At 41.8% G+C, this 27536-nt stretch overlaps 1 protein-coding gene and 1 pseudogene across 1 annotated transcript in view; both read right to left on the bottom strand.

Annotated features, from left to right (window-relative positions):
* The window catches only part of Osbpl8 (oxysterol binding protein like 8), a 159018-nt gene extending 144615 nt beyond the window's left edge, over positions 1–14403 (bottom strand). The window contains exon 1 of the mRNA XM_032912307.1: positions 14014–14403. The gene's annotated coding sequence lies outside the window, so the exon portion shown is untranslated. The remainder of the gene's footprint in view (positions 1–14013) is intronic.
* Positions 14404–21111: 6708 nt separating this feature from the next.
* LOC116914528 lies at positions 21112–22482 on the bottom strand (annotated as a pseudogene).
* Between the last annotated feature and the right edge of the window lie 5054 nt (positions 22483–27536).

Raw genomic sequence — 27536 nt, 5'->3', positions numbered from 1 at the left:
GTAGGGATGCAGGGTAGGCAGGGAGCAATCCACATAGTTCATGGCCAGGGGAAGGCTTCTCCCTTACGGCACTGTTCTTCATGCACCTCCAGTCTCAGTGTGCCAGCATTTTCCATACGTGTATCTTGATCTCTGGATGTTCGAGCCAGAGTATGAAATGTAGGGCATGTAATGTTCCTGCAGGTACAGCAAGCTACAGGATGGATATGCCAGTCCCTGAACAGATGCTCATCCATAGACAGCCAAGGGTCTAACCAGCCTGGAGGGCCATGATGGGTACTCTAGCAACACAGCGGCCCCATACCAAGGCAGTTCACAGGTAGAACATAAATATGAGCTTGTGAACCCAAGAAATCTTAAAACAGTAATCACAACTCTTAAGCTGGGCTTGGCAATACACATCTCTAATACCAGACAAGTCAGAGGCAAGAGCCTAAGGTAGCCAGAGATAAGGTACACATCTTTACACACAGAACTTTGGAAGCAGACAGAGGCAGCTTCCTGGGCAAGCTGGTCTACACATCAAGTTCTAGACTACCTAGGGCTACACAGTAACACTCTGTCACCCTCCCACCCACCCGCCCCCCAAGATTCAGTCAGACTTGACTACATTCAAAGTCTGAGAACAGCCTGGTCTACTGGGCTCCATGATATCTTGCTTTGGTGCCTAGGAGTTAGGGGTCAGAAAGTGGACAGAATGCTCAAGTTCTTAAATGGTCTCACGCCTCTGATGACCCAACCCTTTCCGCAGTATTATCTCTCTGCTACCTACTCTTTTTATGCATTCCCCCAGGTACAGTGAGTTCTTTCAGCTCCTAACAAAGGCCAAGAGGCCCTGCCAGAAATATTTTTTTCCTTCAGTTCATGTTCAGTTCATTTCTTTGGATCCCTTCATCACTGAGGTCGCCAAGTCCTTACAGCATCCTATCCTCCTTCCTGGTAGTGATTTCCACAATGGAGATCACCAAGTCAAGAGGCCGAGAAAGGACTGCAGTGGTTTAGTGCTTGCCTGTACCACAGAGTGCCACCATGGTTCCTGGCCATCCTAACTTAGAGAAACAAATCCCTGTCTCAAAAAGTAGCCAAGAAATTGACAAAAACAGATATAAAACAAAAATAGAAAGGCACTATAGACATTTTTATTATCTTTTAATCCTTAGAAATAAGGATTCATCATTGAACTCAACCATTTGGGAAAATGACACCTTCAGAAGATAGAATGGATCACAGATTCCTCTGTAATCACACCTGTTTATTACTATTACCCAAACTTAGTGCATACTGACATTCAAATGCCATGCAGTTAGAATATGTATATATTTATATGTAACCTATAAATCTAAGGGGGTTGTTGTCTGTGTTTTATTAGCTTTTGAAATAGGGTTTGAGCCAGATTTAGATAGCCTACATCCTGCTGGACTGCCACAGATGACTCGGAGCTTCTCATCTTCCTCCTCTGCCTCCTTACACAGGCCACAGCCTGGTTTATGCAATGCTGAGGACTGAACAGGCTTTCCGGCTCGCTAAGCAAGCACTCTCCCAACTCATCTGCAACCCCAACCTACATTATATCTAAAGTTCTTAAGATAAAATTAAATTCACATGTAAGACTGCATTAGGGAGTGCACTCAAATAGGGTAGCTGCTTGGATTTATACTGAGCCACAGACAATCAAAACTTATGTAACACTAGTTATATTTAACCAATAATTATCATGCAAACTTCTGCAAACTGTTCTGCAAAATCTGACAATCTTTAAAATGGAAAGAATTCATTCACTAACTTATTTCTCCAAAGTACAGTGCCAGATCAGCACAGCATCAGCCTAAACAGGAAACAGAACTAACAATGCAATCTCAGATTATAATTTCAACTAATATGGCAGAATTTATATCCATATAAAGGTTTCCTCATGCCAGGCATGGGAACACAGGCCTATAACCAGTCATCTCAGCACCTGCGAGGTAGAGACAGAAGAACCAGGAGTTCAAGGTTATACAATGAGTCTGAGATCTGCCAGGCATACAAGGGACCCTGCTCTCAAGACAAGACAAAAAAAGAGAAAAAAAAAGAAAGAAAAAGGAAAAAAGCCACACCCATGAAGAGTAGCTAACTTTTGTTGGGTTTGTTTTCTGAGACAGGGTTTCATGTAACCAGGCTGGCCTCAGTGACTCCTGACACTCCTCTCTCCTCCTGAATGCTCTATTACAGGCAGGAACCACCATGCCCAGCCAGACTTTTCAGTTCTAGAGACTAGTTAAGCTGTCAGTACAGAAGGGGATTTTGAAACTACTCTTTTCTCATCACTTAGTAAATAACACAAGAATGTTTTCTTCCTCTAGTCACTGTTTATGTTTAACTAAAATTGGCAATTATCATTTTGTTTCATAAGTAACAGTGGTTTGGTTCAGAAAGAGGTTGGTTTTTTTTTTCTTTCCAAACATCAAACTAATTCCCAAAATATCTCATTTACCACACAGAAAATATGTTAAAAAATACTGAGGTCAAAGGCACTAAAATAAAATTGAAAGAAAGTCTAGGCACGGTGGCATATGTATGCAGCTCCGTTCTTGGGAGGTAGTGGTCAGGCTTGTCTATTAGCAAGTTCAAGGCCAGCCTGGACTAAATAGGACCTATGTTGGGGGAGGGGGAACTAGGGGCCCTAGACATGTTTTTGAACAATGTTATTACTAAAATACAAGATAACTTTGGACTCACTGATCACCTCCTATACATAAGTTCTGGTTTATCTGTTTAAACGCTGGTCATATTTGTACTTTGGGCACAAGCCATAGATAGGTCTGATATATGTCATTAGTTTCCCAAGTATTATGCTGAGACACAAAACAAACCTATTACAAGCTATAGATTAAGAGATGGAACAATTTTAAGAATAAAATTCGGTGGTCTAATATAATGATGTGGCTCAGGAAAGCTGTGTGGCAAACTAAACAGAACACGGCCACAGAACAAAATAGATCAAGGCTCAACTCCTCACTTGACCTTTAGCAGCTTCACTTAAAACAAGGAGTCTATAAGTGAGTCCATTTGTTTTGGCAATATCATTTACTGTAGAATTCTTATAAGGATCATGCTGTACACCACATTTCCTGATATGGAATCTAATCTCTAATATCTTCCTCAAAAAAAAAATCTTAAAATCAGGTTGTTCCTAAGTTCCTGGTTACAAAGACTTAGAGCGACTAAGTGGTCTGTCAAGGTCACACCTATCTGCCTAGAAAGGTAATACACGTCTAACAGGATTCTTATTTTCCTTGTGTTGTCTTCAAATACACTGTTTCCTTGGGCTTAACACAGAGGTCTCAAGGAGTAACTCCAGTCTTCCTTAAGGTTTGTGCTCACAGTTATGACGCTATAAACACATTAACAATTGACTTCTATACATCAAACGTTTAAATGTTTTAAATGATACATATTTTAAATTATAGTTAAAATCCACCTGATTCTACATATTCACTATGCTTTCTTGAATGTTTTTTTCTAAGAAACTATTAACCTTGTTTTGACTTGAACTAGAAAAGGCGAATGTGCTTCTCATTCATTAAGTATGGCATACAGTTACAATAAACTTAATGAGCTACCCCGTTTCCCACAAGTACAAGTTCACATCCATACTTAAGCTGAAAATCTATTAGTAATCAAAGCTTAAAATGCAAGATCTAATCTTCTTTCAAAACAGTCTTATATAATTTTATCACTGATATTCTATTCCAAAAGGAATTCCTTCAGATTTAATGAAGATTTAGAATGGCTTTTTAACCTGGCCATAAAAAAAAAGTATGTGGTTGAATACCCAACTCTGGCCTTGATGTGCCTTGGTTTTAGTTCTAGGTATAAATTAGTACAACCAAAGTACTCATTATTTTTAATTTAAATGTAAGTAAACAAGATACTTAATTATATTTCCATATGCCAACTCGAAAAATGTCTCTGAAAAACTAACACAACTTTTCCTATTCAAATTAAGAATAGTTACCAAAAATAAGCAATGATGGAAATGACTTAGGCCGAAAGTCTATTTCTAAAAGAAATTCTGATCAATCTCAAGGTTAGAAAAAGTTTAGTGACTTTTTTCATTGTATAAATATTTTTATGTGTGACTTGGGGGCAGGGCGGCACATGTCGCAGTATATTATCAGAGGACAACTTTCAGGGGTCATTGATCTCTTCCCTAGGGATCAAACTCAAGCTGTCAGACTTGCACAGTGGATTCTTTATTCCCTGGGCCATTTCATCTGCCCTTGTGAATATTTTGGCAAAAATCTATCTTCTACATCTAATTAAAATCACAAAATGATTAATTTCAGTTGAAAGGTTTGAAGCAACTACTCTCATGAGTTATAACATTCTACAAAGTAACCAATAAGCAATACCTTACTAGTTAACATACTGGATATAGCAAGCAACCAAGTCTGTAGGTTTAAAGCAGTTTTTCCTCAGAAATGACAAATGTATTTGGTTTTGGTGATCCTGGGGATTAAACCCAGAACTTCACATGTTGCAACCATTTACTGACACCAAGTAAAACTGTCATTTAAAAGGCCCATAGCCCCAGTAGCTAGTTACCTCCTATTTAACCTAAAACAAAGCCAGCTAAAGGACAGAGTCTATTGCTCTGATCTCCAATGCTCCATCATCCAGAACTCCTGCTCAAAAGAAAAACCTAACACGCCCAGCCCTGGCAAACTCTAGGTCAACCAAAAATCGTGGCATCTAATGGAAAATTAAGCATGAAAAAGAATGATTACAAAAACAAAAACTGACCAAGGGGGATAGTTGGGGATGCTAGTACAACTTAAGTAGAAAAGGAAATTTGTTGATCAACCTGGGGGGTGGGGGGGGTGTGATGCTAGGCACTGAGGCAAAAGGGAGCCTCTAAAGACAGAACAAAGAATCACAAGTATGAAAGTAAAAATAAGACAAGCAGAACCATTCTAAGAAAATCCTACAAGACAGCAGGGAAATGAAGACAGAACATCACCAAGGGCATAGTAGACAAGCATTTTAGAAAGCTGGAAATGCCTATAATTCAGATTGCAATGGCAACTGTATATAATGCTGCCCCTTTTTGAGGATTCAGTGGTTTCAAAACACAAGCCCTGGCAAAAGGCAGGGAAGAGAGCTGGATATAGGATGTGTCCCCACCAAAACAACCGCCCTTTGATGTAAACTCATTTCCCCAGGTAAAAGATCCTGGCACCTGAGAGTCTGTTAACTAGAGACTCCAGACAATGTCTCAATAGGGTGCCTGTTGCTATCTGTGAATTGTGTCCGTGGTCAGAGCAGCAGCTAGATTCTAACATTATATTCTTATGAAAAGTTTACAGTCGTCCTCAACTGTAAAGTGAATTCAAGGACAGTGTGGGCTACATGATTCCCTGTCTCTGAAAGAACAAAAGAGAGCTGAGGACATGGCTCAATGAGATAGAACACTTGTGAGCAAGCAGAAGAACCTAAATTTGGATCCCTAGCACCCTACAAAGCCAGATGGTATGGCCCATAATCTCAGGGTTGAAGGGCCCTAGAACAGGAAGACTGAGACTGAGACAGGAAGATCACTGGGGATTGCTAGCTAGCCAGCCTAACCAGAAAAACTGCAAGATCCAAGTTCAGTGAGACTCTGTCTCAAGGGCATAAGTAGAAGAGAAATAGATCAGGATTCACAACACTCATCCTCTGGACACACACACACCTGAGAATGTATACTTCCACAAGACTATGGGGCAAAAGAAAGTTACATTATCCAATTAAAGAGTTTTAAAATGAGGGCTGGACCCGCTGGCTCATTCCTAGCAGGAAGAGCCTAGGGGAAGAAGGACTGCTAAAAATTTGAGGTTAGCTGGGCTAAGCCTGGGCTACAGTGTGAGACCCTGTCTGAAAACAAGCAAACAAAACAGTATAACAAAAGGAAGTTATAGGAAGAGACCTAAAAGGCAAACTGTCTAAACTAGAGCTGACCAGTCAAAATGAAAGCACAGTAGAATGGATGGGAGTAAGGAGGCAGTGCAGGGAAGACTAGGGTAGAGACATACTGTTAGAAGAGGGGACAGGGAAAAATAAGGGAAACAGGAATTCCTATCCAGATTTTTTAAAAATTAAATAGTCAGAACCTTGGTATTAACAACTGCTTGTTTGTTTTTTTAATAACTACGGGGCTACATAATAAAATCTACAGAAAAGGAATCCTAATCTATGCATACTACCTGACCCAGCCTTAAATAATATTTACATAGTCACAGTACTTGCTACTTGCTTTTATCATTTATAAACCACCTCAGGACATAAGGCAGAGCTAGAGTTATACAGCGGAAAATGTGTTTATATAGGAAATATAAAGTACCCATAATTAGGAGGAGAAATAAAGAAAAAAATAAAATTTTCAGTAATGTCTTCATTTGGGCTCAGCTGACGTAGCTTTTTTGCTGTTTGGAGGGGACTTTCAATGTGAAATTGATAGAACTAAGGAGTTAGACATGGTGGTACATAAACAAAAGGATCACATCGGATTCAGGCCTGCCTAGACTGTACAGTGAGCTCCAGGTCAGACATAACTAAACAGTGAGAGCTTGTCTCAAAAGGAAAAAAATAGGGGTTGGGGATTTAGCTCAGTGGTAGAGCACTTGTCTAGCAAGCGCAAGGCCCTGGGTTCAGTCCCCAGCTCCGAAAAAAAGAAAAGGAAAAAAAAAAGGAAAAGGAAAAAAATAAAAATCCAACAGAAACTAGGATCTTTACAAAAACAATAGAATTTCCTTCCCTCCACATATCTAAACAACCTCCCATGAACTCTCATCCATTCCCTAACAGATGGAAAAATTCTTTAACTAAAGATGGTGAATCTCTATAGCTTAAATATCTTTTCTACAGGTTCACTCTGTCTTTAAGGTGGTGTCTCTACTACCCCACGGGACATTTAGCAATGTCTTTTTTTTCTACCTGTTACAATTACAAGAAGTATTCCTGGAATCTAGTGGGTACAGGGATGGGGTAACCTATTCTCTAACACGTAGGAACTCATAACCAAAAAATTACCCAGCTGAAATACTGTGTGTCAAGTTGGGAAATTCTGCTTTAAGTAAAATCTTCTAATTTTAGTTTTTCTCTCTTCCTAGTTTTTTTTTTTTTAAAGATTTATTTGTTTAGTTTATGAGTACTCTGTCATTCTCTTCAGACACACCAGAAGAGGACATCAGATCTCATTACAGATGGTTGTGAGCCACCATGTGGTTGCTGGGAATTGAACTCAGGACCTCTGGAAGAGCAGTCAATGTTCTTAACCACTGAGCCATCTCTCCTGCCCTCTTCCTAGTTCGTATGGTAATATCTCCATAAAAGACAAAACTGTCATGGGCATGGATACTATCAGCATTCATCTAAATACAGACTCAAGGACCTATCCTCTGCATCCTCACAGGCATCTCGGGCTTGCCACTGGCCCTCACAGAGTCCACGGCGTATGTTCTGTGTATGACGTCTAGCAGCATCTGAGCGTCACCCACCTCAGCTACGACTCTTACAGATATTCTTAGGATCTCAAATACTTCATCTATTCAGCAGCTTACAGCTGGGACACCATTAGCTGCCTAACCCCAAATTTTCAGTACTTTCAGACAAAACTACAGTCCATTGTGGCATGTTCCTGTTTAATGCACACCTCTCTTCCATCTGGAACCTGTTTGTTTACTTAGAGAGCAGGTGTGTATTCATGTGGGGTGGAGGGTGAGGTGCCGAGATGTAGGTGTGTGTGCAAGTACAAGTGTGTGTGCAGGCACCGGTGGACACACTTTTGTGTGGAGGCCAGAGAATAACCTTGAGTATTATGCACTGTCACCTAGTTTTTCGGAGACAGTCTATCTGAGCCCTGGGGCTTTCTGATTAGGTGAGGCTAGCTGACCAGTGAGCCTAGGCATTCACCTGTAACCAACCTCAGGTCCTCACGCTTGCACAAGCATGAACTATCTACCTAAGCAGGAGGTCCTTGCAAGCACTTTACCAACTGAGCTATCTCCCTAACTCCCCACCCCTGGTTTAAGGGCTCTAGATCCTTTAAACCTATATCTACTAACCCATAAGACCTCCAGCATTCAGACTTGACTCTACAATTGGAAGAAAAGGTAAAGAAAGAACCCCCCACTTCTCTGTCATTTCAATCCAGCAGTGACAGTTCAGCACATCCACCACACCCACCTGATGACTGGGAGGAAGGAAGACTGTGGTAAGCAGTGAACTGCACCTGCCCTTCCTACCCCTCACCCCTCCTAACAGCAGCCTCGGCACAAGCTAGCTAGCTCTTACTGCTAATTTCTGTTTATTTCAGTTTCTAGTAATGAATTCCTACATCTCTTTTCTAAGTAAGAACTGTGAGAAACCCACAAGGTTCTATGCCTGGCCTCCCTACACACTTTCCCTTTCAGCCTGTCAATTCAGCCTCCATATGCATTTTCTTCCCCTGTGGCCACCCCTGTCTCAGCCAGAGACAGTAAGTAGTTCTGAACTCACAGTCTGGCAAAGCCAATGCTACTCTGCTTCTTTACATGTCTAAAATGACGGTGATAAGAGAGTCCATCACTGCCAATATCTGTACCCATAGAGGATTACAAAAGCCACACTACACTTCACAGTGCTATTTTCCTAAGCTTCTGAACTGCTCATCTTAAATAGTAGATTAGCCACAAGACACAGAAGTATACACTTAGCACACCTGGCTTCTTCCAGTCCCCAGTTCTCACTTGAACAATGTAGCCATGCCCTCTTGTCACCAGTTTCTCACCTCATCATTTCTGATCAAAATCCTGCTTTTATCAGCTCCCCTCTCTCAGAGGTGCGGCACTCCCACTACACTCCCAGTGCTGGGAAAGGAGAATTAGGATCATACCTGAAGTTCACTGACCAGCTAGCCAGTCCAGCATACTCAGCAAGCACAACACTAGCATGTACACACAAACACACCAGAAAGAAATGATGTAGAAGCCTACTGGTCAGCTCCAAAGCTACCGAATTCTAGAATAAAACAAAGGAAACATCTTCATATTCACCCATCTCACTAACTACTTTTAGTGAATGTTATAGCAATTTGAAAACTCCTTGGGTTTTTATTTGTCTGTTCTAAAAACAATGGACAGAAGAGTATGATGATAAAGATAATGTCTTTTAACATATACTCTAGGGGCTGGAGGGATGGCTCAGCAGTTCTAATACTTGCTGCTCCTTCAGGGCCCAAGTTTGGTTCACAACACCCATATGAAGTGACTCACCCCAACCTTCCAGATCAAGGGGACTTATGCCCTCTTCTGGTCTCCATGGGCACCTACACTCGTGTGCACCAACCTACACACTGACACTCATATACACTTAACAATTTTTTAAATTTTTACAAGAAAAGCCTAAAAAGTCAGATTTTCTGCCATTCTTGGTTAAAATAGATTTGTGGTAAGCAGCCTTTCTATCATTTCAAAACTCCAAGTCTATCTCAAACATTCTACATACATCAGAGTGCTGCATGGATCGTGAAAACTACCAAGATCACAAGGAATAATGCAGCTTTGAGTCAGGAAGAACAAAGAGGTACTGGAGCGTCACAGTTCCGAGGAATCCAGCATTTCTTGTAATCTTGACAAGGGGCAGTAATACAACTAAGATTCACTTCTATCAGAAAGCAGTAAGATTTACACAAAGAAAAACTACCTTTGGGGCATGAATGGGCATTCCTGTAACAACAAAACCAAACTGGAGGATCAGGAATTCAATGTCAAATCTGACTACACAGAGAATTTAAGGGGAGAGAGAAAGACAGAAAAAGCACAAACTATGAATCTAAAAAGAGATTACCATGAAACAACTATGTAAGGCAAGGAAATACGAGAAGTCAGGAAAAATGGCCTAGGTAGTTCACTAATAGTTCAGTGATAGAGCACTTACCCAAATTAGTATTACATGAACCAAAATAGTATTTAAAGATCTAGATGCAAAGAAAATATTTCTTATAATTTTATAATAGTTGAAACTTCTCCACATTTTAAATACTGAGGTAGGCAGTTTAAAACACATGTAATTGCATTCTCCAAACCACCACGCAAGGTAAGGATAGTATCCCCCTCTACAAAAGAGAAAGCCAAGGCCAGGAACTTGCTGAAGGACACATTACTTGTTTAAGATATAATCCAGCCTCCCTCCATAACTGTAATATTGCCATTCCTAAAAACTGAAGTACTCTGCATTTTCACTTTTGTTTGCTTTGGTTTTTAAGACAGTTTCTCTGTATAGCCCTGACTATCCAGGAACTCCACGTGTAGACAAGGCTGGACTTGAAGTTAGGCTTGCCTCTGCCTCCCAAATGCTGGGGTTAAACACTTGTGCCACCTATCCTCACTGTATTTTCACTTTTTTTTTAAAACAAAACATGCAGATTTTCTTATCTTAGGGGAGGTAAGCACTGGGATGGGAGAAGAAAGTTCTTCCAAATGCAACAGAACATAAAAGCAATTGTACTTATTGTGACATTGTTTAACATTTGTTTTGTTAACTGAAACTTGATTGCTTTGTTTGGTAAGCTATATCCATTCCCAACACAATTTTTACCGTCTTTTATCTTTTCTTCTTTTTTGTTTTTGCCTTGAACTCAGAGATTCATCTGCCTCTGACTCCAAGTGCTGGGTGGGATTAAAGACTTACACTGTCACCATGCAGTTCCCTCTACTTTAAGCTAGCTCCCCAGGCTGCTCTCTGGTTTTGCATGTATTCATTATTTTATAGGGGATGGGTCACAGAGGCTGTGTTTGGCTATCAGAGGACAACTTAAAGGAGCTGCTGGTCTCCTGCCACCAGAAATCCAACTCAAAATGCCAGGTCATGAGGCTTGGTGACAAAGCCATCCTGTCAGCATGTTACGGCTGATCTTGAAGTCACTCTACAGATTGAGTTGGCTTTGACCTTGTGATCCCCTTGTCTCAGACTCCCAAATAGCTGGGGTACAGGCCTGTATCACCAGGTCTAATTTTGGTTCATTCTGTCTTACACACCCTCTGAATATACCAGGTTACCTTTAACTACATGACCTCCACCAAAGCCTATCATAAAAATCCCCTTCTTCAAGAAGGTTCCCAGATTCCATGGCTCCTTCCCTTCATCACCTCACTTTGAATGTCACTAGCACACACTCCACTTGTTCTCCCGTCAGTGGGTGGAACTACAGTAACTGATGAACAGCATGGATGGTTGCTATTTTAGAGAGCTGTCACTGACTGCATTTTGCTTATTAGTTTCCTAGAACTATAACACAGGTAAACTTAGAAGTGTAAGTTCCAGGTGAAGGACCTCTTCCTTATGAGGTGTCAGATTCACAACATGTTTCAAGAACAAAGCTCCCTATGATTGTATCTTCTAGAGTCTATCTGACTGCATGCTTTTATGAGAATATGCAGTTCAGACTAAGGTAGAAGGATAAACCTAAAACCTCAGTTAGTATATACTGCCAGGAAATCTGCACATAGCTCACTTACTTACCTAGGGCACCATGCACGGGAAACCTACTTCACCACAATGCTGCAATTAAGTGCTTCTCACCATCTCCTTGCACTTGGCCATCTACATTCAACGGTTCTCCAACAAGGGATATGTGGGTGGTGTGTGTGTGTGTGTGTGTGTGTGTGGAGAGAGAGAGAGAGAAGATCTCAAGGCTAGCTGTAAACTCAAGGTAACCCTTCTTCTTCTACCTCCCAAGAGCACCAGCAAACACCACACCCAGTATCTCAGAAGCTCTTGCTGTTCTTATGGCTCATTTATAAGAATAAGATATGATCTTATCATATACTTTTGATTGCCTGGCATCCCAAGATTATTGTTATTCATGTTTACAACTTTGGATATAAGAATATCAAAATATGACACTATGAGTACTGTTGTAGGGTTGCAAAACCTCTAAATATCAATTCTTTGTCTAAGTTATCTATCGTTGATGGATTAGTAATTACCAACCAGGTTGAAACATACTAAAACCACCCAATGTTAAACTAAAACCTTGCAATTTGTCCTTTAAAAACAAAGATCTTTGTGTAATGGCACATTCTATAAATCATAATTATACCACTTTATTCAAAGTAAGCTGAAAGAAAATGTCATGTCAAAGGACTGCAAAGCTATCTCCAAAGTATATTTCTTAACTCTCAATTCAAAAATGAATTCAGAAGCAAAAACCATTTTACCAAATATCTAAATCCTATGAATGTGTTAAGAAATGTTTCCCAACTCCAAAAATGTAACAAAAGCCAGGCACAGTGGAATACATGTGACAGCCAGGAGGCTGAGGCAGGAGTATTCTGCCAAGTTCCAAGGCCAGCCTTAGCTACATGATGAACACCATCACCAGGCAGGGAACACAGCAAAACCCTATCTGAGAAAACAAAAGCAAGCAAATAAAAATTACAATTCTCAATGAAAAGACCATTTGCACAAATCAGACATGATCACAACAGTAATGATCGCAACTCAGTGCAAGAGGCAAGCCACGTCCAGTTTTAATTAAGCAAGCATTTCTAGGCACCTCTGTTGATCTTTGTGGCTCAAACTGTTCACATGGAATTTGACCGCAACAACTTAATCTCCATAATTAAAGAGCTTTAGGAAGGTCTTAAATTTCATCTATTCCCTTTGCTAACACTTTGAACAAGCGCACTGCAGTCGTTCTTGCTACGGAGAAAGAGTGCATACTTGCTATCATAAGAAAGAGTAACATGTTTGAAATTAGTTGGACTTTTAATAGAGTGCATTTTAAATTGCATGGCCTTTCCTTTCCTTCTCCAACCTGTTTTTATAAAACTAGCATTTTAATAATCTCACTGCAAAACAGGTTCTAGCAAGCAAAGCGACTGATCCCAGTCTCTCAGCATGCTCGAATTTAGATGAAACCCCAAGGGAAGAGAAAGAAAAAGCGTAACAAGCAGTTTACCTATACCTCAATTGTTCTTTGGAATCCTTCAAGAGCAAAAACAAGCTTTAAATGGTTATCTTGAAAGACCTATAGTTGCACTAATTTGGGGCTGCACTAATGTAAGGCTGTTTACAGTGAAATTACTTTTAAGAAAGCCCTGCTATACCCAAGGTATTCTAAATACTACTGTTACTTAAGTCTTCCAGCAGCAAAAAGGCAAAAACTTCATTAAGTTATTGAAAGCAGACATGCTATCATCAGATAAGTTTTCCCATCTGTTTAGAGAGGAACCCAAGTTACTTCTTATTTCAGACGGCATTTAGTTAAAATGAAATTAGGTTATGTTTCACAACGCAGATGTCGCTCACAAAGAAGTGTTAAATGACTTTAGTGAATGGAAAATCTGCATCTACTGTTGCTTCGCATCAGCCGGTCTTGAGTGGGTTGCTCAATGAAGCAAAAGCATGCTCCATATGAAACTCCCTGGAACCTGATTACATTCTCCACAGTGTAGCAGCAAACAAAAACGTAAAAGTGCAGCGAAGACACCGCCTTTTCTCCAGTGTGGCAAGAAGGCCGTCCGAGCTGAGGTTTAAGGAACACCGCGACAGTCTCTGCAAAGGCGGGTGCGGTCTGCCTGCGCGCGGCACAACCTCTTCAGGGTCTGTCACAGGAAAACCCCAAGCCTTGCCTTAACCGCCCCGAGCAACAAAGCGATAGGTTTTCAACCCCTGCGCGGGGGCTTCCGGCGAGCCCCGGCGTCGCCCTGTCAAACTTCAGGAGGGGCAGACACTCGGGACCCGGAACGCCGAGCCGCCCCCGCCCCCATCCCAGGTCCCTGCTGGGCACTGTACCGCTGCAGACGCACCTACCGCGGGCCCCAAAAACACGCCACCCCCGCCAGCCCTGCCAATCTCCCTCTCTAAAGGGACAAAGGCAGGAGAGGAACTCGCTGCGCGGGGTGCCCAGGAGTGCCCACGGCCCGAGCTCGGAACGTGGGACTGAGGGACTACAGTCACCCCAAAGGCACGACTCCGCTGCCCCCCAACGCCGGACTGAGTGCCACTCACCGATGCGGAGCCCCAGAGGAGGCGGCCCGCAGGCAGCAGGCTTCAACGGGATCACAGTGACGCCGGAATCCGGGGCCCTAGTGTCCGCTGGGACCCCCCAACTTCTCTCGGTCCCAGTCACGGCGGTAACTGCGAGCCAGCCCGATGGAGGGCACAGTCTGGCCGCGGTGGGGGCTCGGCCCGGAGCAGCGAGAGAACTCCGACCCTTCGCCCGCGGGCCAGGGCGGAACCCCTTCCTTCCCTACCGCTACCGCTCTCGGCGGTGGCCGAGTCGAGCGCTGCTGTCGCCCCGGCTGGCTGCCGCTGCCACTGCCGCTACCACCGCCGCCCAGCTGGGAGCGCGTCGCAGCAGAATGCTGTCATCCACCCTGACGCCGCCTTTCTGGGCGCCGCGAGCCGCCACGAGCCTTCACATCCCAAAGCCCGCCCCTCTCGCAGCCCCGCCTCCGGCCCAGGGCCCTGGCCACGCCCCTTCCCGTCACGTGACGCCGCAGGGAGCGGGCCCGGGTAGCTTCTGCTGGGCGGGCGCGCGGAGGAAACTGCAGGCGCGCTGTCACCTCGTCTCCGCGCCCTCGAGGTTCCTCCTCAGGAAGCCCTGAGGTAGAGAGCCGCCCGCCCGCCCGCCCGCGGGTCCCCTGAGGTGAGGCCTTGTGGAAGGTGGGACCCCGGCCTACATCACCTGAGGAGGCCGCAAAGCGCTCACTGGGCAGGACCCGCCTCCCGACCTCCTCCGGCCGGGTCCACTTCCAGCCCAACAGCCTAGAGGAGGCTGCGAGTAGCAATTCCGGCTGGAGGAGCAGTCTGGAGCAGCTGCTGCCTATTTCCAATGGCACGCTCACTGTGGTGTCTCATTTGCTGTTGGCCTCACAGGAGGTTTGCAATGTGGTTTTCAGTCACACTGGGATGCGAAGAACCTAGCAGGCTTTGGGTTTTTGTTTTGTTTTTTTTTTTTAACATTCGTAGTCACGTTCAGAGTCCTCGGTGCCAGCTTTTACAGTCATTAGGTTTTACAGTGAAGTTGGTGACAGTTTGAACAACGTGGCAGTTTGATAGTACCTCTCAATTTGAAAATAGAGCCCAGTTTAACTCTTCATTTTGGTTTTTTTGTTTTTGTTTTTTTTTTAGTACCTCAACTCTTGGTGTTTTTTGTTTTTTTTTAACCCTCGACCCCAGGAACCCCTCCCCATCCTGTTGAGAGGAAAGGAGAATTCCTCACTGGAAGAAAGCCAGTTACAATACAGGAGAAGAGAAAAGCTACTAGGACTGAGTGCCTCTAACAAGGCTATTTTGTGTGATAAAAATTCAATTCCTTATTCGATTATCCTTCTACTCTGGAACCGAGTTTGTTTTTTTCTTTTTTAACTTTACACAATTTCCATTACATTTCTTGACAGGAAATCAGATGACATTCGGATCGTCCAGATACTTAAATAGGCCACAGGATTCTGCCTATTACTGATGTACTTCATAGCAGCTCTAAAAAAAACTGCAGACGTGGCCATTATGTTGCCCACAGAAAGAGCAACTTACTGCCCAGTTAAATTATGCCAGGCCACTGATCTTTAAGACACATCTTGATGCAGATATGTTAACATTTGAAAAACAATTAGGTTTTCTCATGAAGGACTGTTCCAATGAGGGAAAGATTCCAACACGTTCTTCTGTTAAGAAACCTAGGAACCCGGATGGAGGAGTTAGGGGAAGGACTAAAGGAACTGAAGGGGCCTTATCCGGCATTAATGGGAGGGGAGGCCCCTGGTCCTGTGAAGGCTTGATGCCCCGGTGTAGAGGAAATTATATTTGTGTTTCATATAAGCATAAGGGAAGTTTACTGTTTTGTGGTTCATTTGGTTTTCTTCCTTGTTTTGGTTTTTCGAAACAGGGTTTCTCTGTGTAACCCTAGATGTCTTGAAACTTGCTTTGTAGACCAGGCTGGCCTCAAACTCACAGACAGCTGCCTGACTCTACTTCCTCAGTGCTGAGGCTGTGCAAGGCAGGAAACTTACTGTTATGTGATGATGGTAACATTCCAGTTTAGCAGCTGATCGAAACTTGTCACTTACCTGAAGCAACGTTCTTTTATTCCTGACTAACAAAAGCCAGTTTCATTTTTTAATGAATTCAGTTTTAATGGACTACAATCTAAAAGATAAGAATGCGTAACATCTAAACCAAGCAAAAATTAGTTTGTGGGAGGCTGGAGAGATGAGCTCATCAGTTAAGAGTACTTGTTGTTCTTGCAAATCGTTGTTTCTCTTCCTAGCACCCACTCGGTAGCTGGTGGTTCCAGGGAGTCCCACCTCTTCTGACCACCTCAGGCACAGGGCATGCACGTGCAAGCAAAACTCCCATACACATAAAATCTTTTTTAAAAGTTACTTTGTGACTAGCCGGCCATAGTAGCCCATCTCTGTAGAATCCAGAGCCAGACTGTTCTTTCTACAGAGCAAGTTCCAGGACTACAGAGACTCCTAAAGAGAGACCCTGTATTTAAAAATAAATAATCAGGATAAAAATGTGTCCCCTGTTGTTATTTAAATTGTATTCTTACTGTGACCTGCAGTCAAATATATTTAAACAATGTTTCTAAAATACTAGATAACAAGAAAAATATATCTTCTTGGCTGCTTGGCTGTTTCCTTTGCTTTTACCCTGAGAATAGAAACCAAAGATTGCAACAAAGGAGGCAAATTGCTTTGCATAATTCTCTTCTGCCTCAGCCCCAATTTCTTCAATTGGCCTTTGAAAATCTGGCCATTTGTGCACTGGAAAATGGGGTATGAGAAATAAGGAGACCTACATTAGAGACGTAGTTAATTAGATGTGTGTTTAGATAAATTACTCTGCATTGCCAGTTGTGATAAGAGTGAGGCTTTGGACTACATACTGATTACGGAGTGGTATCTTTTCTCCCCCAGTAGATGATGCTCCCCTGAGAAACAAGCTGTCAGTATACAGATTATGCAGATTCCTGACAGACTAGTTGTAGCTTCTTAGCCTCACTTTAAAAAGTTTGGGAGGTGGTCTAGGAGGCTCTCAAGAGTTCAGTTACACAGTGTCTAGGCTAAAGACCTGAGTTTGATGACTGGGACCTACAAGAGGAGCGTCAACTCCAACTTGTCTTATACCAACACATACACACATACACATATGTGCAAATACAATGGTTTTTTTTTAATTAAATGCTAGAGATGCGAATTAGTGATTAAGAGCTCTTACTGCTCTTCCAGAGAACCAGAATCCAGTTCCCAGCACCCATACTGGATAGCTCACAATTGGCTACAGCCGACTCCAGGAGATCCGATACCCATGTCTGGACTCCATGGGTACCTGTACTCACAAACACATAACTGAAAATGAAACCTTTTAAATTGAATGCAAGTAATTGAAAGTAAAGAGGCTGTTGGAAAACAAATGTATCTTTCTCAAACACTTCTATATCTCAATGCTAATGTTTGTCATGAATAATTAATGGTTCTGACGTATCACTGCTGAGTAGAATAAATATCCTCCATAACCAAACATGACAGAATCTTGTAATGGTAGCTATTCAGAAGACTGAGGCAGGAGGATTGAAAGTTCAAATCCAGCCCTGTCTAGTGTATCATAGTTTTTGTCAACTTGACACAAATCTAGACATACCTGGGAAAAGAGAAGGTGGATTAAGGAATTGCTTCCATCTAATTAGCTAACGGACTCTGGGGCATTTTCTAGATTGCTAATTGACATAGGAGGGCCCAGCCACTGCAGAAGGTGCTATACCTAGTTGGATGGCCCTGGGTTGTGTAAGAGAGTAGCTGTATGTAAGTCTGAAGGAAAAGTTAGTATGCAGCAAAGAAGATATTCTTCCATGGGCTCTGCTTCAATTCTTGCCTTTGACTTCCTGCCTTACAGTCCCTTAATGATGGACTGGGAGCTGTAAGACAAATAAACTCTTTCACCCCCAAGTTGGCTTCTTTGTAAAGCAAATTAGAACAGAAATTGGTACCAGGAACGTGAGATATTGCTGTAATTAAACAATGTTGTTTTTAGGAAGATGGTATAAGGATTTTGGAACTTTGGGCTAAAAATCATTGGTGAGTACTCAGAGCTGTTGTGGGAGCCTGGAAAGTAAAAATGTTGAGAGAGGCACAGCATAATGGAGGCCTGGCTTGTGAAGTTTCAGAAGCAACTATCAGGGCCATTCATGTCATATTTTTTTGGTTTGGTTTGGTGGTTTTGTTGTTCTTGTGTTGTTTGTTTGTTTGTTGTTGTTTTGCTTGCTGTTGGTAGGTTTTGGGAGGAGGGTTGTTTGTTTTTTGTTTTGTTTTGTTTTTTTGAGATAGTGTTTCTGAGTGTAGCCCTGGCAGTCCTGGAACTCATTCTGTAAACCAGGTTGGCCTTGAACTCAGAGATCCTTCTGCCTCGCCTCCTAAGTTTTGGATTAAATGTATGTGCCATTCAGCTCTTGTTATATTTTGAATTAAGAATCTGTGAACATAAAACCTTGACCATGATAATTGATGCTGTAACATTAAAGGAGGCTGAAAAAAAAAAATCACCTGTGACCAATGTCGGAACCTCAGAGCTGGCTGAAGATATCCAAGACCATGTTCTCAGCACACAGAAGATTAATTTAGCCCAGAAGGACAGAGGGCAGGGATAAGGAACAAAGACAAGGCATAGGGGAAGAGGGAGAAGGTAAAGGGAACAAGGAGAGGGGAGAAAAGGGGAGAGAGAGAAGGGGAAGAGGTATTTGTCTCAGAGTGGGACAGAGGACTGCTTTTGGACAGAGAAAAGACAGGCATGGCCCATAAGCAAATGGCAGTTTATAAAGATAAACGGGGAACCCCCATATTATAATGAGATGTTTAATTTTGATTGGACATGTTAATTAAGTGATCCAATAGGGACTTTTGATTGCTGGACTTAAATACTTTGATAGCTGAACCTTGGTAGTTAGCCTCAGGAGGAGGCATTGACCAAATAAGGGAATAGACCTTGAGGGCTAGCTTTAGGAATGCAATCTAACAGTTTTTAGCAAGGCAGAGGGAACTGGGGAAAAAGGCTAGGCCTGCCACATCCCTGTCTGCCATGCCGGAAGTGGCTAGAGTCTCTTCAACCAATAGCATTCAGGTGAAATCTTCAGGGAAGTATTTCCTTCAGGATCAGCACACAGAAACTGGGGACCAAAGATGCAACTCAAGCTGACAGCTAAATTTAACAATGTGTCTCCTGGGTAGTACTGGCTTCCTCAGCATAAAAGTTGCTGATTGAAGGGGTCATGGAGAGCATCTGAGGGGCGCAATATGAGAGGCTAAGGCCATTGGCAGAGATGAAGCCTCAGTTACAGGGAAAGCTCTAGGTTTAAAGGAGCTGTGGAGAGAAGCTGAAGTTGTGTACCACGTGGTACATAGACATACGTACATACATACACAGAAATAAAAATAAATCTTATGTTTAAAAAAACACTTTAACCATGCAACTGTGCTTTGTATTCTACATTCGGTTTTTATTAAAACAGTTTTGCATTGATTTATGTGTATGAGTATTTTGTGTCTGAATGTAGGTGTGAATGAGTACCATGTGCATACCTGATGCCCATGAGGGTCAGAAATGGCATCAGATCCCCCGGAACTAGAGATAAAGATAGTCGTGGGTGCTGAGAATCAAACCTAGGGCCTCTGCAAGAACAACTAGTGCTCTTAATCCCTCAGCCATTTTTCCAGCTCCCTAACTTTGTTTTTTGAAGTTGTTTCTTTAATCTCTTCTTAAATAGGCAAAAAGAACATTTAACATTTTAAGTGTTTAACATGGGAACTTGAAATTTTAATCATTTCCTGGGGAAGGTAAAAACAATATCCAATGTGCTTAACACCAAGATGTTAGAGATGCCTGAGTCATGGGATACCTGCTGAGGAAAGCTGCTAACAGGGAGTGGAACCAGTCCAGGATTGTGTTGCAGTCAACAAAGCTGAAAAGAGTTGGACATCAGACAAGAGGATGCAGAGCTTGGAGTTTACCCAGCTGATTTTTGGTCCAGTGTTCCCACACTATGACATTTTGGAATGCTAATGTATATCCTATGATGCCAGTATAATCAGTATATGGTCTATTTTTTTAATTTTGATTTTAAAGGGGATTACAGTTGACAGATTGCATGAATCTCAGAAGAAACTTTGAACTTTGGGCTTTTAAACATTGTTGTGACTGTGATAGACTGTGGGGACTTTTGAAGTTGGACTAAATGTATTTTGCATTATGTTGTGGCTACAAGCCTATGGTAACCAGAGAGTGGAATATTATGGTTTGAATAGGTTTTGCCTCTATGAACACATGTGTTTGAATGTCTGACTCTCACTTATGACCCTATTAGGAGGTGTGGCCTTGTTGGAGGAAGTGTGCCACTGTGGGAGTGGGTTTTGTCAAGAAGTAGAACTCTCAGCTCCTCTAGCACTGCAAGTTGCCATATTTCCTGCTGTGATGATAATGGACTGAACTGAGATTGGGGATTTAGCTCAGTGGTAGAGCGCTTGCTTAGAAGCGCAAGGCCCTGGGTTCATTCCTCAGCTCGGGGGATATGGACTGAACCTCTGAAACTATAAGCCAGCCCCAATTAAATGTCCTTTATAAGAGTTGCCTTAATCATCATGTCTGTTCACAGCAGTAAAACCCTAAGACATCCTCAGAATTAATGCACCTGACATTTTAAGCCCTGAGACTTTTAGCCTTATAATTTCTTTACAAATGACTGATTTCATGGAAATTAAAGCAGGTATTTTGATATCAGAGACCTCTAGCTATCACTTGTCCTATGATATTGGCATGATGATGCTCGTGAGAGCCAGTATCAGTTGTATCCCTTATCCATTCATCTGTTGGTGCTTCTTGTGATTTTAGTGGTTTAATAACTCTCTTATGTTCAGTCTTTGATGAGTCTCTATCAATGCCTGTCTGGCATCAGGGTCCGAGTCCTGTTTGTTTACAGCTAAAGCCAATCTCTGTAAGAAATCTGTGAAGACTTCTCCAGAGCCTTGTATTACCTAATAAATGAGGTGGATCCTTTCCCAGGCTCCTCAACCTTGTCACAAGCTCTTAAGGCCACCAAATAACATTGTTCTACAAGACAGGAGTCCTTCCCTCCGTCTGAAGTGAGTGTCTAGAAATTTCTCCCCCAATGGCAATGACAGCAGCTATCTTGGCTAGGGTGGTTATATTCAGTGGCAGGAGCCCCCACCTCTTTTTGGGTACAGTTATTCGATTATCTCTTTGGGCGCATACTTCAGGTTTGATTCGTCTAGCTTAGCTCTCGGTTTCATACTTTCATTTTCTGAAAGCTGCAGTTATCTTTCATCTGCAGTTTCCATTCAATATCAGGGGCCAGCTAACTCTCAAAAAAATGGCTTCAGTCTCTGTATAGACAGTTCTCCTCTTGGGCCTTCATTTTCTTAGTGTCAAGCTTTAGCTGAAGTATGTCTACGTAGTAGGTGCTGTCTAAGGGTTGGCTGCTGTGGAAGGCTTAGATTCCATACTTTCACATAAGCTCTTCAATTTCTCCAGATTAGTAAGTTTTTACTAATTTCACCTAAGAGGTATTTTATGTCATCATTCTTCTGTTCCAACAGGACAGACAACCATTCTTGCTGCTCAAGTTTGAGCTCCCCTCATCCTCATTAACGTAGAGATTTGTAACTTCGAGTTGCTCATCTGCTCTCTGGGTGACTGATCCTTGACTTTCATCAAGCTGAGCTAGCGATCCGCTGCCACCCTTCCACCCTCCACCTCTGTGGACAGAATTTGCAGTTAGAATCCAAGGCCAACTGCACCTGAAGAACTTGACTTTGTATTCAAGCTTTCTCCAGGACATTATAATAAGATGCCGCTTCCTTCTCTCAATTCTTTTTCTTCTTTAAACTGGACTGTCTGGTGCGATAGGGAGATGCTGAACCATCCTAGTTGCTCTTGTTGGTACTACAGCTAGCTCACTTCTTCACACCTCCGCTTCAGTCGGCTCAGTCTACAGAGCCAGCATCTCCGAAGACGGGCTACTGAGCACACGATGTCCGGATGTTAGCTGGAGTTCTTCTGATTCACGAGAGAGAAGTTCCTCCTGGCAATCCAGCTTCTGCTTCAGTTGTTTGTCATTAGGCTCATCGACTTATTTTTCAGTTTTCTGACTTATTTTTCAGGTCATTCACTTCCTGTCTGTGGCCCCTGTGTGGCTGCATTTCTAACTTCACCAGCTGCATTCTCTGTTGACGTCTCACAGCCTCACGTTCCCAGCTCAGACTGTCCAAAGTCCGAGTCCTTAGCTCGACCTCTCTCAATTATAATTCTCAGTTGCCATCATCTATCTCTTCATGGTATTTATCTGATTGGTTCTGCCCTCCAGTTTGCCTCCGCAGTAGCTCTAAAATGTGCTGCGCAGCTATCAGTCGTTATTTTTCACACTCTGAGCTCGTTTCGGAGATCCGTGATACGTGTCTCCATGTTTCCTGTTTCCAACCAACTGCTGCGAAGCAGCCTCTTATGCCATACCTGGGATCAAAACAAAAACCTATCCATATAACATAACTGGATTTAAAGAAATCAGAACTCGGGGCTGGGGATTTGGCTCAGTGGTAGAGCGCTTGCCTAGCAAGCGCAAGGCCCTGGGTTCGGTCCCCAGCTCCGAGAAAAAAAAGAAGCCAGAACTCTCACTACAGACCCACAATGGCACCTTCATTAACTGCTTTTGGTAACTCAATTCGAGAAAGTCTAGATATGCAGGACCCTCCTCCCCCCTCTGATATTTTGTGGGTTGGTTTGTTTATTTATGTTTTCCTTTCATTGAAAATAGGTTCTTTTCTCAGATAATATATCCTGATTCTGGTCTCCCCTCTGTCTACTCCTCCCAGCTCCTCGCCAACCACCTCCATCTGGATCTACTCTCTCATTAGAAAACAAACAGGTTTCTAAGGGATAATAATAATAAAATATAATGAGATAAAATAAAAATGACATTAGACAAAACAAACAGAAGGAAAGAAGCCCAAGAGAAAGCACAAGAAAAAGACCCACTCATTTACACAGTCAGGAACTTCATAAAAACACTAAACTGTAAGCCATAATAAATACACAAAGGACCTATAGGGTAAAAAAGGCAGCAGCAGAAAAAAAATACATGTAAATAAATGTTTTTAAAAATTTAAAATAAGATAAAATTAGGGGGAGGGGGAGAGCCCAGATACAACGTTATGAGACAAAGAACTTCTAAGGATGCTGTTTGGGCTCAATTCTGTTGGCCATCTTCTATTGGGCATGCAGCCAGCCCTTAAGAGCAGTTTGTTTCCCCAGTGAACTCCTTGGAGGAAACTAAATTTACATTTTCAAGTGGTTTACAATTAGAGATTGCTTCTGTGTTTGGTTATGAAGGCATGAGTCCACCTCTCTCAGCTCTAAGACTACACCTGGTCCAGACCTGGGTAAGCCCTGTGCATGCCCCCTCAGTCTCTGTGAATTCATATCTGAATTGACCATGTTGTTTTGCCAGTGTTTTCTTGGTGTCCTCTATCCCCTCTGGCTCTCACACTCTTCTTCTCTCCTCTTCAGAGGGGTTCACTGAGGACTGAGGGGAGAAGTTTCACATTTATTTAGGTTTAAGGGTTCTGTGTTCTCTGCATATTGTCTGGTTTTGGGTCTCTGTATTTGATCCCCTCCGCTGCAGGAAATAAGTTTCTCTGATGTTGGCAGAACAAGACACTGACCTATATGTATAGCAGAATCCCACTAGGAGTCATTCTATTGCTATGTTCTGTTATTGTTGCTGCCACCGCCGCTGTTTTAGAACATTAGTAGTATTTGGTTTTATTCTAGATCTTTGAGCTATGTATTCTCAGGATCTTGGTCTCCTAAACAGTGTTGGTATAGGTTCCAGCTCATGGAATGGGCCTTAAGTCACACCAGACATTATTTGGTTGCTCCTATAGACTTTGTGCCACCATTGTAATAGCATATCCTGCAGGCAGGACATCATTGTAGATCAACAAGGTTGTGGCTGGGTTAGTGTTTGTGTTTCTCCTTTGGTAACAGGCGAGTAGCTTCCTATACCAGAGATACTAGAACATAAAGGTAAGGGCTCTACGTAGGCACCAGCTCAGCTTCTCCCTGTTGGTTGAGTTGTGTAGGTGTTATCATTATCAATAGAACTTAACCATCAGTTTGTGGAAAGCAAGTCTTGGCAACAGCATGGGTTGCTTGGGGATTCTCACGAGACCCCTTTGGCCAACAACTCAGTTAGATATAACCCAATCCCAGCAGTAGAAACTTTATTTGATGGCAAGAGACGTTCAGTTGTGGCTTTGTCTTTCCCATTATTTAGCAATTTCATTTATGTAGCCTACTTAAATGAATGTATTTAAGGAAGTATCTACTGAGTTCGGTTTCCAAACTACCCCTCAAATAGCCCTTAGTTTTAGCCATCTACCCCTGCATTCCCTCCTCCCATCTCACTTCTTTCTCTCCTCTACTCTTCTCTACTCCTTCTGTTCTAGCCTCCAACCAGCCCCAATCCATCCATAACTATTCTATTTCGGTTTCCTAGTCCCCTAGTCCCTTACTCTATAATTAACCCCTATGGTTCTGTGGATTTCGGCTTGCTTATAGTTTGTTAGTCATTTGTATAGAAGGATTACTGATTTTTTTAAGTTAATTTTGTATCCAGCTACTTTATTGAAAATGTTTACCAGCTGTGGGAGGTTCACAGCTAATGTCCACATAAAAGCAAATCCATACCATATTTCTCTTTCTGCACCTGGGTTAACTCAGGATGGTTTTTTTCTAGTTCCATCCATTTACCTGCAAATTTCATGATTTCATATATTTTAACAGCTGAGTACTACTCTATTGTGTAAATGCACATTTTCTTTGGCCATTCTTCTACTAAGGAACCTCTAGGTTCTTTCCCATGTCTGAATGTTCTGAGTACAGCAGTAATGAGTATGGTTGAGCAAGTGTCTCTGAGGTGGGATGAAGCATCCTTTCTGGGTGCGCCCAAGAATAGTATGGTTGGTCCTGAAGTGGACTGATTTCCATCTTCCAGAGGAACTGCCACACTGGTACCATAAGAGTGCTTGCCAGCTTGCACTCCCACCAGCAATACATCAGTGTTCCCCTTGCTCCACATCCTTACCAGCATGAGCTGTCACTTGTGCTATTGATCTCAGCCATCCTGACTGCTGTTAGATGAAATCTCAAAGTAGTTTTGATCCGCATTTCCCTGATGACTAGGGATATTGAAAATGTAAAACATTTCTCATCCATTTGAGTTTCCTCTTTTGAGAAGGCCCTGTTTAGCTCTGTACCCTGTTTTCAGCTGGGTTATTTGTTTTCTTCATACCTACTTTTCTGAGGTCTTTATGTATTTGGATATTAGCCCTCTATTGAATGTATAGTTGGTAAAAATCCTTTTCCATTCTGTAGGCTGCTGCTTTGTCCAAACGATGGTGCCCTTTGCCTTACAGAAGCTTCTCAGTTTCATGAGGCCCCCTTTATTGACTCTTGATCTTAGTGTCTGTGCCATTGGTGTTCTGTTCAGAAAGTCTCCTGTGCCAATTCATTCAGGATTGTCTATCAAGTCAATGTTTCTGGTTTTACATTGAATTCCTTGATCCATTTGGAGTTGAATTTTGTGCAAGTTGATAAATATGGACCTATTCAGATTTTTCTGCATGCCGCAATCCGATTTGACCAGCACCATTTGTTAAAGATGTTACCTTTCTTTCAAAGTATATTTCTAGCTTCCTTAGCAAAACTCAGGCATCCATGGGTAGATTTGTGTCTGGGTCTTCAACTCGATCCTATTTATCAACATATCAATCTTGTCATATCTATCAATAAAGCCATACTGTTTTTATTACTGTGGCTCTGTGATACGATTATTATTCAGGATTGTTTTATCTATCCTTGGTTGTTTTTTTTTTTGTTGTTGTTGTTTTGTTTTTTTTCTGTTTCCAGGTAAAGCTGAAGATTGTCCTTTCAAGACCTGTAAAGAATTGTTTTGGAATGTTGACAGCAATTGCATTTAATCTGTAGATTGCCCTTGGTAGCCAATTCCATTATATTCATCCTACTGATCAATAAGGATGGGAGATCTTTCGATCTTCTGATAGCTTCTTCAATTTCTTTCTTTAGTGGCTTAAAGTTTTTATCATACAAGTCATTCATCTGCTTGGTTAGAGTTACCCCAAGATACTTTCATTATGTAAGGCTATTGGTAAAAGCCAATTGGTTTGTTTCCCTGATTTCTTTCTCAGTTTGTTAGTCATTTGTACATAGAAGGACTGCTGATTCTTTTTAATTAATTTTGTATCCAGCTACTGTAATGAAAGTGTTTATCAGCTGTGGGAGTTTTCCAGTGAAATGTTTAGGCTCACTTCTGTAGACTATCACATCATCTGCAAATAATTATATTTGGACCTTTTCCTTTCCAATGTGTGTCCCCTTGCTCTCCTTCAGTTTTCTTATTGCTCTAAAAAAGACTTCAAGTACTATATCAAATAGATATGGAGAGAGTCAATAGCATTGTCTTGTTCCTGATTTTAGAGGTATTGCTTTGAGTTTCTCTCCATTCAGGTTAATGTTAGCTAAGGGCTTGCTGTAAATTGCATTTATTACGTTTAGGTAAGTCTCTTGTATCCCTAACCTCTTCAAGAATTTTATCATGAAGGGGTATTAGGTTTTGTCAAAGCCCTTTTCTGAATCTAATGAGATGGTCATGTGGGTTTTTTTCTTTCAGACTGCTTCCATGGTGAATTACATTTATCAATTTATGTATATTGAATGATCCCTGCATCTCAGGGATGAAGCCTAGGTGGTCATGGTGGATGATCTTTTTGATATGTTCTTCAATTCAGTTTGCAAGTACTTTATTATTTTTGCATCTGTATTCATAAGGAAAATTGGTCTGTAATTCTTTTTCTTTGTTAAGTCTTTGTTTCATTTAGGTATCAGGGTAAATGGTCTCGTAAAATGAATTTAGGCAGTGTTCCTTCTGTTTCTACTTTGTGGCATAATTTGCAAAGTATTAGTGCTAACTTTTCATTTGAAAGTCTGCTAGAATTCTGGAATAAAACCATCCGGCACTGCACTTTTTTTGGTTGGGAGACATTTAATAACTGCTTCTGTTTTACTAGCAGGTATAACTTTGTTTAAATTGCTTATCTGATCTTGATTTAACTTTAGTAAGTGGTATCTATTGAGAAAATTATTCATTTTGTTTAGATTTTCTAGTTTAGTGAAGTACAGTTTTTAAAAATATGTCCTCGTAATTCTCTGGATTTCCTTGGTGTCTGTTGTCGTGGCCCTCTTTCTTGTTTCTAGTTTTGTTAACTTGGATATTTTCTCTGTGTCTGTTCATTAGTTTAAGTAAGGATTTGTTGGTCTTACTGATTTTTCTCAAAGAACCAACTCTTTGTTTCATTGATATTTTGTAATTTTTGTTTCTATTTTATTGATTTTAGCCTTGAGTTTGATTATTTCTTGCCACTTACTCCTTTCTTGTGTGA

This window comes from Rattus rattus, chromosome 1 (assembly GCF_011064425.1).
Source record: "Rattus rattus isolate New Zealand chromosome 1, Rrattus_CSIRO_v1, whole genome shotgun sequence".
Taxonomy (NCBI): domain Eukaryota; kingdom Metazoa; phylum Chordata; class Mammalia; order Rodentia; family Muridae; genus Rattus; species Rattus rattus.
This window is presented reverse-complemented; position numbering and strand designations above follow the sequence as displayed.